At 40.5% G+C, this 12622-nt stretch overlaps 1 pseudogene; it reads right to left on the bottom strand.

The window, feature by feature from the left end:
- Positions 1–411: 411 nt before the first annotated feature.
- LOC113199297 (protein THEMIS3-like) overlaps positions 412–12622 on the bottom strand; it is a 96960-nt pseudogene continuing 84749 nt past the window's right edge.

Here is a 12622-nt window from a genome sequence, read left to right as displayed (position 1 = left end):
TGCTGTATGTTAGAGAGGAGCCAGGGCAAATGGTCACATTTTCTATTTTAAAACAAGTTTCAGGGGGTAGGGTGGGGAGAAGACAGGGGGCAGGAAAGATGGTGGAATGAGATGGACACCATTACCCTAGGTACATGTATGACTTGCACACATGGTATGACGCTACATCGTTTACAACCAGAGAAATGAAAAGTTGTGAGGCAATTATGTACAATGAATCAAAATTCATTCTGCTGTCATATATACCTAATTAGAATAAATAAACAAGTAAAATAAAAAATTTTTTTCTGGGCTTAGGAAAGCATGGCAATGAGCGGGGAACAATCAAATAATTGCCAAGTGTCAGGGACTCCTCTTCAGTGACCTCTTCTATATCCTAGAGAGCCACACTGGTTTCCTTTCTGATGTCTCTCATCCTCTGAGCTTGTCTTCTCTGCTGGAATTCTTCCAAATGGGCTCAATAAGGACATTTTAAACTCTCAGATCCTCAGTTCCATGGCCATGGAAGGATCTGGGTTGATCATCCTGACATAGCATGGAAATCTTGTGATGTGGCAGGTTCCCTGGTACAGAATCTTCAACCAATTCCAGCAATTTCCTTATGCAATAGGAGTGGTTTGACTTTGGCTTTGGTGGTAACATTTTGGCACTTGAGGACCTCACCTCTGTGTAGTTCACCTTGAATTTCAGCAGAAACCACCTTCTTCTTCAGAGCCAGGAAGCACTTGGCTATGATCAATGCAAATGGCTTCATGTAGGAGAATTAGTCCTTGGAGCACAGGAAACAGAGCAGTTCACAGGACACATCTGCTGCAACATCAGAAACTGAGTTAAAATACCAAACTCTCCTAAAGACTGTGCCCTGACAGGTGTATGGGATGAGAAAAAGCTGCTCTTTCTTTTCTTAGGAAATCTCCACAGTGATGAACTTCTTTACTTCCTCAGTTCCGAGGATGGCTAAGAGCTACCTGCACTTTAGTGGAAAGCGTTTGCTTGTGCCTGGTTTGTTCTCCCCTAGGCCCACACTTATTACTTTGATTCTCAGTGGGATTTTTTCCCCATATGGTATATTTGTTTCATTGTCATGAAAGCCCATAATGTCAGTAAGATGGGAGTCCAAATCAGAGGGGATGGCAATCTGGTTTTCACATGGGGAAGCAACAAGGGAAACTGTTAGTATGGCATCTTTGAGAATGAAGTCAGTTTGGAATGAAGCACAGATGATGAATTCATGTTTGATTCCTATATCACAACAAGATAATCACAAGGTGTAAACTGATAGAAATTTTCATGATTCAGATACTCAGGAGGCTGGGGCATGAGAATTGCAAGTTTTAGGCCAGCTTGAGAAACTTGAGCAAGTCTCTGTCTCAAAATAAAATAAAAAGGGATTGGGGATGTAGCTCAGTGGTAGAGTGCTTGGCTAGCATGTGTGAGGCCCTGGGTTCAACCCCCAGTAGCACAGAAATCAATAAAAGAAAAAAAATTATGAAATGCTAAACTTAAGTAACTTAGTGACAGTATTATTCAAGCCCTCTTTGGCTACATCTTTCTTTTTTCATCTTTATTAAATCAAATTTATTTATTCTAATTTGTTATACTTGGTGGCAAAGTGCAATTAATTTCATATTACACATATAGAGCACAATTTTTCAAGTCGCTGGTTGTACCCAAAGTATTTTCACACCATTCATGTCTTCATACATGGACTTAGGGTAATGAGCTCTAACTCAATCCACCATCATTCCTCCCCGCTTGCCCCTACTTTCTCCTCCCTCCCCTTTGCCCTATCTAAAATTCCTCCATTCCTCCCATGCTCCCCTACCTCCCATCACCATTATGAGTCAGCATCCTCATAGCAAAGAAAACATTTGGTCTTTGGTTTTGGGGGATTAGCTTACTTGACTCAGCATTATATTCTCTAACTCCATCCATTTACCTGAAATGCCATAATTTTATTTTCTTTTAATGCTGAGGGATGTTCATTTGTGTATATATACCAAAGTTTCCCTTTCCATTCATCTACTGAAGGACATCTAGGTTGGTTCCACAATTTAGCTATTGTGAATTGTGCTGCTATAAACATAGATATGGCTGTATCCCTGTAGTATGCTGTTTTTAAGTCCTTTGGGTATAACTTTGCTACATCTTTCCATGAGTATAGTGCTAAAATGGAAGTACTGGAAATAGCATTCCTTATAAGGAGTTCTGTATAAAGGACATAAGGGTTTCAGGGTATGTATTTGAGAAAGAAGTTTTCTGAGTTGATTAATGACCATTCAAACAATTGAAAAAGCTAAAACTGTTACAGTTCATCCAATATTTTCACATCTGAAATCCTCATTGATCCTCACGATGGCCTCAAAGCAGTAATGGGAACTCTAACCACATTCCATCTATGGAGAAGAAAATCAAGGATGAGATAACTCTTGAATGAATCAAGTAGCATCCTCAAACTGGGTGGTCCGAGAAGAGTTTAATAGAGGCACTATTTTTTTTGAGTTTATAAAATGTTTATTTTTCTGATTAAATCTTGTCCACATAATACATGGGTCTTCAATTTTTATTTTTGCATGGTTATTCAGTCTGAATTACTAGATCACAATCCAAGCCAGTTCTATGTTTTGCTCTTCAAAATTGTGTTATTGTTTTAAGAAGAAAGTTCTCACTGACCAAGAAAATTACATAATGCAAATGAAATCAAGAAGAATCCACAGGTTACAGAGCAGCTCTTAGCAAGCCATTCTCCCCTCTTTGCAGCAAAGAGAATCAAGAGAAAGCCATCCACACCTGCACACCACCCCCATATAAAGGCCAAGCTTCTCACCATTCATCCAGGCTGCTCAGGCCCCAGACAATTCAACTGAAGGCTAAAATCTGGCCAATCTTCTCACTTTCTCTTCTTTGCAGAATATAATGTTTCCTCAAGTGGGACTGGAATGATGCCCTCACATTCTTTTACTTCCTGGGTCAGAGGGTGTTTTACAACATTTGGTCTGATCACAATGAATGTCTTGACACAAGTGCTCCATTATACTTTCAACAGCTGTTGTTGGTGCATAAAAATCAACCCAGAAATATCACAGGTCCAGGGAAACTCTTCCACAGTGGTGGTGGTGACATGAACAGTGCAATTCTCACAGGAAGCAGTAAAGACCACACTGAAAATGGATGACTTCCCCCTTTCCTGTGCTGCTGACTGTGGGTGGGAGATCATATAAGGAAGTGCTCACTCACCCAGGTTTTCCAAGTTCCTCCCTATGGCTCCCCTGTCCAGCAGGGCTTCTATTGTCCATTTCAAAACAACACAGTCTCTGGATTTCAGAATCAAATCCAGCCTGTAGGATGGGGCATGCCTGAATGCTAGGTGCCCGGGTCCACATCCAGCTGGGTCCAGGACGCAGAGGAGTGGGGACCTAGATCTGGTTGGGAAGTACTGGTGCTTGGCTGAAAGGCTCCTGGAAGGCAAAAGCTAAAGGCACTATTTTTAAATGCATGGGTAGGGCTGGAAGATATGGCAGGAGCAGTTACCTTTCCCTGGTCTGAAGGCTCAAAGGGAAGTAGATAGCAGAACCCAAGGAAGCCAGATAGAAGCTTTATGCAGAAGGATACAGTCACCCAAGGCAATTGATTGGGAATCCATACCTTGTCCTCACTCTCCTAGGTCCTCTGACCTCTGAGGACTTCCCTTTCTTGGTTGAGCCTAAGCCAGACAGCCAGGGAGTCAGGTCCATGCCATCCTCACAAGTCAGTCCTAATTTCTGTGGACACAGAGCAGGATGGGGAGGTGCCAAGAGGGGCTGGGACAAATCTGGTCCTGTAGGGATGGGTAATGCGATGTGCTTGATTCTGAGATAAGAAGGTGCAAACCCATGCACATCTGCCTCACTGTATGGAGAAGTAAATAAGAGCCCATCAGAATATGAATGTGGTTGCAGAGATTTCTCTTCCTTAAATTGTCTATGAAGATGAAAATTAAAATGTGTTGATGTTAAGGTAATAGTTTTAGGAGTATCTCAACCTGATCATTTAAGTTTCAGGAATTCTAGATGGAAAATGGTTTTGAGCAAGTGATGATGAGATCGATTATTATATAGTACGATGAACAGGCAACTCTCCATTATGTCTCCATCTTTCCTTTTTAGGTTTCCATTAAACACTTAAAATTTTAGAATGATTATAAGAAAGGTTAACTATATGTATTAATTTTATGACCAACTGAAGCAATCCGTTTTCATTAGTTGGGCTTTTGTCTGAAGAATACAGATTTACACAGACATGGCAGACTTCCAGAACATGTAAGGAGGTAGAGGTCAATGCTGTAAATCAGACCTCATCATAACAGGGGAGACGGATAACTTGGGAATCTGACTATCTCTGACTGATCACAAAACCAAACTGAAGCCACATTCATTTTTTTTTTTTTTTGGTACCAGGGATTGAACTCAGGGTCACTCAACCATTGAGCCATGTCCCCAGCCCTATTTTGTATTTTTTTCATTTTAAACAGCCTTGGTCTATATTTATTGTTGTGGAAAAGTGCTTGAGATATTGTATTTCCAAAACAATAACATCCTTAGCACTTATTATAGGATAAGATTATGCCTCTTAATATCATTCACATTTTGTGTATGTGGTGAGTCCCCTCATTCGGGTTTCCATTTTGTAGTTGAGAACACCAACGCAGACAAATTGGGTAACTTTTCCAAGGTCACAGTGTGACAGAGCCAAGGTTACACACAAGCAGTGTAATTCCAGAGCTTATGTGTGTGTGTGTGTGTGTGTGTGTGTTTTAATTTGTTATATACGACAGCAGAATGCATTGAGTTGTGGTCTCATTCTGTTACCTAGGCTGGTGTCCAGCATGTGGGCTCAAGTGATCCTCCTGCCTCAGCCTTCCCAATAACTGGAACTATAGGCATGCACTGCCATGACTCTTTGAGTTTTATTAAGGAAATTCTCACTGCTCAGCTTCATATGGAGTCTAAATGACCATGTCCAGATTCTCTTAAAATCATTGACAGTGAGCATAATTGATCTGTGTCTAACAATTGCTTCAAAGTAATTTGCAGCACATGCTCATATATAGGAATTCCTTAAAAATGAATGTGGCACCAGGCATGGTGGCATAAGCCTGTAATCCAAGCAGCTTGGGAGGCTGAGACAGGGGGATCACAAGTTCAAAGCCAGCCTCAGCAAAAACAAACAACTAAGCAACTTAGTGAGACCTGGTTCACTCAGCCTTAGCTGCCTTTCCAGCTACAGTTGACCCTGCTTACTGGACCAATAACCCAGCCAATTTGGGCTTGATTGGTGACTGAGCACCATGTCAATTCCTTTGTCACCAGATTTTTTAGAATCATTACCTGAAGTCTATTTAGACCCCATCCTGCTTAGACCTGGGCTACTGCTAAAGGACCTCACTCTTTCTGTCATTTTAGCCTCATCCATCTTCAACTCTCAAACAGAAGCTGTTCCGGAGATCAGCCTACGGACTGGTTCAGGCGGTTCTCTTCCCATCCCTTCTTACATCTTTTCATTCTCATTTTACTTCCTGATGTAAATCCTCTTTAACTCCCAGACTGGTTCACCCTCTTCACCCATACTTGTACTTTACTGTCATACTCAGAGGGAAGAGCTTGATTTGGGTGTTTGAGTGCTGTGAGGGAGGGAGCTGGGGAACATGGCTCTGTACTTATATCTTTCTTTCTGGAATTGAACAGGAGCAGCAACCCCCAAAGACAAGCTGCCATTGGCCAGAGGAGGTTCAGCTGAAATATTGAAAGAACAGACTATTCTGTGATTTAGTTTTGTGGATTTTAAGTGGCTCTCTCACATATGGTGCCAATATTTTTAAATGTGAAATATATTTATTATTGTTATCTTAAATACATGAAACAATATTTTTCATTTTCTGTTTTAATTTCTAACAAAGTAACTACAATCCATATAAGCCAATTTAGACAATACCCATTGCCAGAGTTGTAACATAAATCACTACACCTTTCTGATCTCAATTTTCCTAATTCATTGAGTAAGGAAGGATATTGACCTCACCAGGGTATTGAGAAAATCAACTCACAAATTTTTAATGCTGGATTTGTGGCTCAGGAATCTATGTTGGTCTGATCAAGTCTCCTCTAATGATAATATCAGGATAAGTCCCTTTCAAAGTCCTCAATAAGAACCTTGTATGGATCTTCATCAAACTTGGACTTTCTCTGTCTTCCCCCTTGATCAGGTATGTCTAAACCATGTCCTGGTCCATGTACTTATTGAGTTTCAGTGGAAAATGCTGCAGTCTGGCTGGGCATAATTCAGAGCCACTTCTGAAGCACAAACGAACTTTATTTTTAGAACCCACACAGCGAACCTCAGGAGCTCTTCAGGAATTCCCTCAGAGCCCAACTGCCACCACCGGCTTCCTGGGAGCCTCTCAACCCCCCACTCCTCCCACTCTTGAGGCCGATTGGCTGGGTCGTGTGGGTGGAGCCAAAAGAGTCCCCCAATGAGCAGCTCCGTGGTCGGAAAGGGCGGGGAAGCAGCCCAATGAGCATCTATGCAGAGGAGCCAATCAGCTGGCAGCTGGAAGTTTGCTGGGCCGCTGTGAGCCAATCAGCTGGAAGTTTGCTGGGGCCCCTTAGGCTATGGCTCTCAACAGTCCATGTACTTATTGAGCTTCAGTGGAAAATGACAATAACTTAACCCAAGATTAAAAATGCCAAGTCAAGTGCAATGGTATGCTGTGCCTGTCAATTTCATTAACCTAGCATCATTTTTTTTTAAAGAGTCTTCCTATGTCTCTCAGACAGATCCAAAACTGTTGGGCACAAGCAGTCTTCCTGCTTCAGCCTCATAGACAGCTGGGACTGCAGGTATGTGTCACTGCACCTGGTAGCATCATATTTTTAATAATAAATACTATTCATGTGTCTTAGTACAGATTATTGATGTAACCACCAGAAGCTGGTGAATAAATAAAAGAAACTGTTCATCATGATTAGAGTAGAAAGAAAAAATAAAATTCAATGTTAGACCCATACACCCCTGCTCTGAGAGCTGCTTCTGGAGTCAATGATGCATGCAAAGCATCTGTACACAGGAGGGTGATCCTTTACTCACCTGGAGGTCCCCTTGGGACTGTGGTGCCACTGACTGATCACTTCTATTACATTCATCACTGTTGTCATCATTACTCAAAAGATGGAGCAGAATGAGAATGAAAAATGGACATGAGCTATGGAGACAAGCTGGCATGAGGATTATGGGACACTTGGTATCATAGTTAGTCTGAACACAGCCGATAAATAAAGACACAGTGTAACAAATCAAACCAAGGCTTCTATTGGAAACCCATTGGTTGGAAATATGAATTTTCATGTTCTGTCACAAAGCTGAATTAGTCTTTTACAAACTTTGCCTCCTGAAAGAAAGCTTCCAACAAGCTAAATTTTAAGCCTGCTATAAATTCATGCCTAATATAAGATGATATTTCTTTTCTGCAAAGGAAAAATAAGATGATTCAGTCCATGAGTAGATTGAAAAGTGCATTGGAGTTTGGCATTCACAAAGTCATAAAATTAATGTGTGGTGAGGGATTAGCCTTTATGACAACACATAAGGAAACGCACCAATAAGAAATTTGCTCAAAGGATAAACTGTTTTTTTCCTGCCTACTGCCCATCTGGCTGTCACCTTAAAATGAATATTCATCAAAGGAATCAAATTAAAGCATTCTAAGTCTACTAAAGGAATGTGTTTAAATATAATTAATGACAAAAGAATATAATGGGATGGACTGGATTTTTAAAATAATAGAATAAATCACATCCTTCAAAAAAGGTGTGTTTGGAGTGTGTTTTTGACATCTAATAGTTCTTCTTAAATCAAGATGTGAAGTCAGTGAAATGGGATCTCTGCACTACTTCTGGGGAACCTTCGCCCATCAGCCCATCAATCTGCAAACCTTTGTGCCTGGCAAGTCCCTGGGAACAGAGCTGGATGTTGATTAAAGGTTTTGCAGCACATACCCTTCCATGTCTGCTAGAGGGCAGTGTCCCTGCCTGCTCTGCCTTTAGTTTGAATATGGTTTGTTATTGTCCCCTGGGTTTATGTGTTGGAAGCCAGTTCCCTAGTTGTTGACATTAAGAGGTGGTGGGAACTTTAAGAGGTGGCAAGAACTTTAAGAGATGGTAGGAACTTTAAGAGGTAGGGTCTAGTGGGAGGCCTTTAGGTCACTGGGGTTCCTGCCCTCAGAAGGGATTCAAATCATTCTCATGGAATCACAGATAGTTCTTCTGGGGGTGTAATAGTAAAAGCAAGATTACCTCTTCCCTAGCTTTCCAAATCACTATGTGATCTTTCTTGCATGAACCCTGCCATGATGCCATCTCCCACGAAGTCCTTACCACAACTAGTGCCATAATGTGTGGACTTTAAGACTCTAAAACTGAGAGCTAAATAAACTTCTTACCTTTATAAGTTTTCCAGCCTTGGGTATTTTGTTATAGCATCAGACAAAAAGACTAATACACCCTCCAAACTACTTTGCCTTGTTCATCTGGCAAGAAGGCCATCATTGAGAAGTAGGGGTGAAAAACTAGATGATCACTAAGGTGCTCTGGGTCAAGGAGACTAAGAGTCCTCACATAATGCCTTGCCACATCAGGAATAAGGAGGAAGGAAGAATATAGCCTTTAGATCTAATTAAAACCACCATACTCCTTCTCGACATTTTGGCTGCATGAGCCAGTAAATTTGCCTTTCTATCTAAGCCTTTTCAAATTGGTTCCCTGTCACTTGCAACTGGGTCTTTACTAATACATATGCCTCTCAACTCAGGATAGAGCTCTGGAACCGACAACAACTGATATTTCAGTCTCTGATTGTCTGACATGTGCATAATGAATATTCATTAAGAACAACAATTGCTGTTTAATCATATGCCAAGAAATACAGTTGAGACTTGAATATTTGGGAGTTTTTATATAAAAAAGAACTATTTCTAGGGAATAATAAGAATACCTATTAGGATAGCAGGAATTTTTTTTTTTTAAATTTTCATGGAAAGGTTCTCTTTTTCTGTTTGATCTTTTAAAAGCAAAAGCAATAGTTCTCCCACCAAAAGCACAGACAACAAAAGAAAAAATAGATAAATTGGACTTCACCAGAATTAAAAACATTTGTGCATCAAAGAACACTATCCAGAAAGTGAAAACCAACAGAATGGGAGAAAAATATTTGCAAATCGTGTGAGTGACAAGTGATGAATAGACTATAGAAAGGAATACCCATGGCTTAACAAAAACAACCAAACTACCTGATAAGAAAACAGGCCAAGGACTCAGGTAGATAGGTATCTAAGTAGATAAACAGATGGCCAATAAGCACATGAAAAGATGCTCCAAGTCATTACTCATTAGGGAAATGCAAATTCAAACCACAATCAGATACTACTCCATACTCCTTAAATTGGCAATCATAAACAAAGAGACAAAACCAAAAACCAAATAGTAAATACCAAGCATTGATGATGAGTTAGAACCCTTGTGTATTACTGATGAGGATGTAAAACAATGCAGCCACTATGGGAAACAATATGGTGGGTCTTCAAAAAGTGAAACATAAGATTACCATGTGACCCAGAAATTCAACTGCTAGGATCTACCTCAAAGAGTTGAAAGCAGGGACTCAAAAAGACATTTGTACATAAATACTCATGGCAGCATTACTCACTATTGCCAAGAGATGGAAGCAACCTGAGTATCCACCTTCAGAAGAATGGCCAAACAAAATGTAATACAATGGAATATTATTCAGCCTTACAAAGGAGTGAAATTTGGGCTGGGGCTGTAACTCAGCGGCAGAGTGCTTGCCTAGCATGCGTGAGGCACTGGGTTGGATTCTCAGCACCACATAAAAGTAAACAAATAAAATAGAGGCATTGTGTCCATCTATAGCTACTAAAAACTTTTTTAAAAAAGGAATGAAATTCTGATACATGCTACAATAAAAATGAACCTTGAGGGCATCATACTAAGTAAAATAAGCCAGACAACAAATGAACAAATACTGCATGATTATACTTATATGAGGTAAAAAAGTAGTCTAATTTATGGAGAAAAAAAGTAAAACAGAAGTTACTAGGGCCTCAAGGGATTAGAAATTGTTTTTTAATGGATATAGTCTTAGTTTGGGATATTGAACCTGTTCTGTAGAATGGTGGTGTTTGTACAACAGTGTGAATGTACTTAACACCACTGAATTGTACGCTTGAAATGGCTAAAATGGTAAATTCAATGTTATGTATATTTTACCACCTTCTCCCAAGTAACAATGTTTCTCAAGGAAAATCTATAGAAATAGAAAGTAAATTAGTGATTACCTCGATGGGGTGGGAACAGGGATTAACAGCTAATGGGCAGGAGGATTTATCTCATTGGGTGGATGGAAAGTCCTAAAACTGATTTATGTTAATGATCATACAGCTGGATATGATATGCAAAATATTCTTCAATAAAGTTGTAAAAAAAAACCCCAACAGTATATCTAGAAATATTTCTCAGAAGAATCCTGCCTCTGTAATGTGCTAAGGAATTCCTCAAAAGAGGAGCTATATGGTCAAGTGTGTTTGGGAAACACTGTCCATCCATCTTCCATAGGGGGATTGACCAGCCACATGAGAACATCTAGGTCTGAAAAGACAAGTGGTCAAGAAAGGTGCAAATATTCTCAATAAAATTCTGGCAAATCATATACAAAAACATAGAATGAGCACCTTTCTTTCTTTCTTTCTTTCTTTTTTTCTAGAGAGAGAGAGAGAGAGAGAGAGAGAGAGAGAGAGAGAGAATATTTTTATATTTATATTTTAGTTTTCGGTGGACACAACATCTTTGTTTGTATGTGGTGCTGAGGATCAAACCCGGGCCGCATGCATGCCAGGTGAGTGCGCTACCACTTGAGCCACATCCCCAGCCCAGATGAGCACCTTTCTTGACCACCTTGACCCAGCTATCCCACTCCTCAGTGTACACACATAGATAAAAATCAGCATACTATAGTGACACAGCCACATCAAAATTTATAGCAGCTCAATTCACAATAACTAAACTGTGGAACCAACCTAGATGCCCTTCAATAGATGAATGGATAAAGAAACTGTGGAGTATATACACAATGGAATATTATTCAGCATTAAAAGAGAATAAAATTAGGGCATATGCAGGTAAATGGATGGATTTGAAGAATAGCATGCTAAGCAAAGTCAGACAATCCCCAAAAGCCGAAGGCTGAATGTTCTCTTTGATAAGTGGATGCTGATCCATAATTGGGGGGGGGGCATGGGAAGAATGGAAGAACTTTGGATTGGGCAAAGGGGAAGAGGGAAGGGAGGGGACATGAGGGTAGCAAAGATGGTGGAATGAGACAGACTTCATTACCTTAGGTACATGTATGATTGGGCAAATGGTGCAACTCTACATCATATACAACCAGAGAAATGAAAAGTTGTGCTCCATTGGTGTACAATTAAACTAAATGCATTCTGCTGTCATATATAACTAATTAGAAAAATTAAAAATGTTAAAAATAAACAATGGAAAAAAAGAAAGGTGCTCATTCTAACCTTCCATCCATCTCCCCAGTGCATTTAAGAGGCATCCTTCCCTCCCCCACAAAGGTGTTACTTACATGCCTCTGAACTCAGGTTCCATAGAACATGCTCTAATGAATGCTAATTGGAAGTTTGTCAGAAATCACTTCAATGTGCAGGCAGCTGCACAGGATAATTTAAGTTGTTTTTTCTGGATCCCTCAAGTTGTTTATTTGCCCTTCACATCCACATCACCAGAGGGGATTATTCAGCTCAACAAGTGCAAAGAAGGCCAGAATGCCACACCAGATGGTGTTTGTCTACACCATCAAAGCCAGGATTACCTGGAACATGGGTGAGTCACTCTGAGCCTTCCACAGGGAGGTGTGGAAAGCAGGACCTTGGGAACCCTTGTGTACTGCCAGGCTTCACCACTCATTTCTCTTTCAGTTACATTAAAGTTCTGATTTGGAAAAGACAACTTTTCTTGACAGATTGGTTGGTCCAAGGTAAAATCTTAGATAATGACTCCTAAAGGGTCTTCTAAGGTTCATGGGGAAGTAAAAAGCATTTTTCCAACACCCACTAAAGGCCAGCCACCACCCTAGGTTTGTTCCTATCATCTCATTTAATTCTCTCATGTGACACGTAATATTTTGCTCCTTTGAAAGTGGGAACTGTGAGACCCTGAGATGAAGTAAGCAATGTGTTTGTCACCTTGGGTCACACAGCAAAGTGCAAGTTCAAATCTGAGTTTGGCTTTCCCACAGCCTACATTGTCTCCATGATACCACACACTGAAAATCCTGTGAAGTGCAGCCTAAGAAATTATGGCTAGTAGAAAATGAGGTGCCCCAGGTGGTATCCATAGGGCACCAATTGGCAGAACCTCCCAGGTAATGGTCTGTGAATTACATTAATGCCCACAGCTCTACTGCATGGTGTCAGTAGCCTGACACACAAAGGCAAGAACAAGGGCAGAGCATGCAAGCCTGAACTGGTGGCCTCTGAGCCCAGGGATACATCTAAGCC

This window comes from Urocitellus parryii, chromosome 13 (assembly GCF_045843805.1).
Source record: "Urocitellus parryii isolate mUroPar1 chromosome 13, mUroPar1.hap1, whole genome shotgun sequence".
NCBI lineage: Eukaryota > Metazoa > Chordata > Mammalia > Rodentia > Sciuridae > Urocitellus > Urocitellus parryii.
The sequence above is the reverse complement of the archived record's forward strand: the minus strand, read 5'-3'. Positions and strand labels throughout refer to the sequence as shown.